At 36.9% G+C, this 3,554-nt stretch overlaps 1 long non-coding RNA gene across 1 annotated transcript in view; it reads left to right on the top strand.

The window, feature by feature from the left end:
* LOC135221564 (uncharacterized) overlaps positions 1 to 3,340 on the top strand; it is a 12,453-nt gene extending 9,113 nt beyond the window's left edge. The window contains exons 2-3 of the long non-coding RNA XR_010316035.1: positions 1,561 to 1,691; positions 2,545 to 3,340. This is a non-coding gene — a long non-coding RNA (uncharacterized LOC135221564). The remainder of the gene's footprint in view (positions 1 to 1,560; positions 1,692 to 2,544) is intronic.
* The last annotated feature ends 214 nt before the right edge of the window (positions 3,341 to 3,554 follow it).

The raw sequence follows: 3,554 nt of genomic DNA, 5'->3' as shown, positions 1-3,554 counted from the left end.
TCTTTTCCCCTCCCCCCCCCCCCCCCCCCACATGAAATCTTGGTAGCTCGCCAGTTCTAATCTAGTGCGTTAGGTCTATGGATTCGAAATTGAAGCCTATTTGATGTTTGTCAAGCTTAGTTGTATATTAGAAAGGATTCTCTCTCCTCTCTCTCATCCTCTCTCCTCTCTCTCCTTATCTCTCTCTCTCTCTCTCTCTCTCTCTCTCTCTCCTCTCTCTCTCTCTCTCTCTCTCTCTCTCTGTGTGTGGGACATAGCCTACATTTTCAGATACAGGCTGTCACTAGGCTACTTTGTTGTACAGCAACAAAATTTTTATTGCATAGTTGATAAACAATGTTTTATGGTGCCATTAGGATAGTGAATGGTTAGTGCTAAATGTTTTTTTAGTGGAAAAATCTGTAACAATTGGTGGGTGGCATTTGGTTTTGTTCAATTTAAAGGCTCTTATTATCTAGCACTGGTACATAGGGCAAATAACAGACGGCAACATAGTAGCCACCTTCCCAAAAAAGTATGATAATTCGCTCCCATGAGCATTAGTCAAGAGTTGTGGCCCCTCCATGCAGCACAACATGACCTCTATACTACTTTTGAAGCGTTTTTGCCTAGATTATGAAATATACTAGGCATAATTAGTGCATCTTTGGTAGGTGGCTGCGTTCTGGGAGAGGTGGCTGCCATGTTGCCGCGCAGTCATTTACCCTAATCGTTCAAGGTTCGAGTGTTTTAAGTTGTATAATTTTGGTATCCTGTGAAGGTTTGTTGTTTTATGAACTAATCTAGGCCTGCCTATACCATTATTAGAGAGAATTGATGGAATAAGAGCCTCATTGGCATCATAGCCTTATTTACTACTGCTGTCACATTAATTAGTCGCTGTAGTCCATTTTTTTTTTCACTAGTGACTTCAATTTGCCATAACTGTTAGGCTACTTGTTAGAATATACTAGACTTTTAAAGTTTTCATAACTGTTACTAGGTAAGTCTAGTGACATTTTAAGTTTTCATAAATGTCACTTTGTACAGTCTAGTGACTTTAAAAGCTTCCATGACTGTTACTTGGTACACTGTAGCTACTTTTCAAGTTTTCATTACTGTTACATGATTAATTTGCATACTTTTGGTCAGTACAAGCCTCTTTTCATAAGTTGGAAATTCTAATGGGTTTTGTGGACTATCTTTAACAGTGTGTGTTGTATACTATACCTATTGATTGTCTGGGTAATGGAAATAAGGTAACTGTTAAACCAAAATTTATGAAATTCACAAGGGTTTGCTTTAAAAAATTGCTTTAAGGATCGTATTAGGAAGGCGGGAAGAATTTTTTTAAGCCTGCTATTGGTTTGACATTGCAGAAATTTAGTTTAAACTCTTTAAAAGGATTTGAATTGCTTCCCACAGAAGATACTACCTGTTAATGATGTAAGAGTTAGGTCTAATGGAAACCATAGAGGGGTAAAGCCCTGTCATTTGAACTTATTTGGTTTAAGTTTTGTGCAATACATGTAAAAAAAAAACTAGTTTTGGCAGTTGACAGAATTTCTTTTGCAATTTCAGATGAAGTATTCTAGACACGCATGGTTCCTGCAGAAGTTTGCCTTCGGTATTGTCTTCATTAACAGCCATCGACCTAAGTTCCGTCAAGGGAGCGGTGTCATTAAAAAGTGAATCTTTATTACCTAGGAAAAGTAAGTTGTGAAACCTTTTAAAGTAGTAAAATGTAGAAAGTTAATACATAACACTTGTCCTTCGAATCGTCCAAAGCACCTACTTGATTAGATTACTTATGTGCAGAGTAATCTTGCAATATTGTAGAGAATTGCTGAAGATACACTTGATTCCATGAAACACTTCGTAATCTGTACTTTTAATTTTGTCGTTGAGGATTTTAGTCTTTAGTAGAACTATCAAATACTTTTAGTATAGTTGCCAAAAGTAAATTTCACAAGGTGGTCACAAGCCAAATTGCTTTAAGAAAATGCTGCTGCGTTGATAATTTTCTCTAGATTTTAGGGGGTAGGTGTAACAGAGCCCAGTCCAGATGAACTATGAACTTCTAATATTTATGGAAAAGCTAGAACTAAATTGGAATTGATATGAAGTAAAAGCTATTCTTGTATCTGTAGGGGTATCCCATGAATGATTTTTCAAACCTTTTTGAAATTTTTTCTTGGAATTAATAGGTAATAGGTAGCAATGTTTTCCTTTTACGGGACTGTCCTTAATGTGTGTAGTGAATTTATCCCAAAATTTAGTGAAAGTCGGCTACAGTGTCTTATTTCAATGTGATCATGTTTGTAGAACTTAATCTGGCTCTAGTTCAGTTTTGTCCTGATGAAGAAAATAATTTTTATTGGTCTATGAAGATATTGAAAATTAATTTTTGAAAATGGCTTCAACTTTTATTAATAAAAATAAGGTGTAATGTTCCTTCTGTCCATATAATGTCACATAAGTTTTATTTCAAATAAGTTGTAATTGCTCGGAAACTAGTTAAGTATTTAAAGGTTGATCTTGTGTAATCATTTTGTTTTTTTACAGATTTTGCCACTTGCCTTCCAAGAACCCATTGTGTAAGGTCCCAATTGTGTCTGCTTTCATGTGAGTTAGTCCTGTGCGTTTTCTTATCTAGGTTCCTTGATGGCTGTTCTGTGATCATGAGCTGCTGACATGACGTTGGTTTACCATTAAAAAAGCTTCGGGTTCGTTAGAGAATGAGTAACTAGGCCTACAAAAGTCTGGTATTATACTCTGATCATTTGAAGTTTGTCAGCAGCAGATTTGAGAAAGCATGTGATTAGGCCCATGAAGTATATCATGCTCGTTAAGTGTTGTCAGTAGAGAATTTGAGGAATTTTGATTAGGCCTACAAAGGGTCTGGTAATATACGTACTGGACTTGTACAATGGAATTGTTTTCATTTGTTGGCCTATGCATAGTCTACAATTTATTTTCAAGCATCTAGGAGTTTGTCTTGTCAGTCTACCCTGATTTTAAAGTATCAAATAGTCAAAATGCCAGAAACTTGAGCACTAATATTAAAGTTTTACTGGTGATGTGCATAAGCTGCTGTGGTCTTCGTATGCCTATAAATCATGTTTGTTTCAATTTCGTAAGTACCTGGGAGTTGGTCATGTTTGTATAATGGTTTAAAATATCTAAAATTCCTAGTCAGAATGCTAGAAACAGAAGTCTGCCCTTGTTCAGTGAGGGGAAGCCTAGTGTAGACTTGTGGCATTCATAATACTTTGTGTGCTTGCAGTTGGTGTTTAATATATTGCTAAAACACTATAGAAGTTTTTAGTCTGTATTTAACAAAGCTTTTTATTGTAGTGTCTTACCGAACAATTATAGAGCCGTGATTTCCACGAGCGGCAGGATACTAAATTCAAATTTAGCGCGTCGGCGTCGCCAACACTGGTGGTGATGACGTCATCTCCCTCCACTCGCGGGAGAACCAGGTACAACTGCCCAGGTGAATCCAATTCTTTTCCTGCCGGCGTCCGGTGAACATCGGTGGTCGGTGCGGTTGGATGACTTTGCTTCGCTTT

This window comes from Macrobrachium nipponense, chromosome 2 (assembly GCF_015104395.2).
Source record: "Macrobrachium nipponense isolate FS-2020 chromosome 2, ASM1510439v2, whole genome shotgun sequence".
Classification (NCBI taxonomy): domain Eukaryota; kingdom Metazoa; phylum Arthropoda; class Malacostraca; order Decapoda; family Palaemonidae; genus Macrobrachium; species Macrobrachium nipponense.
The sequence above is the reverse complement of the archived record's forward strand: the minus strand, read 5'-3'. Positions and strand labels throughout refer to the sequence as shown.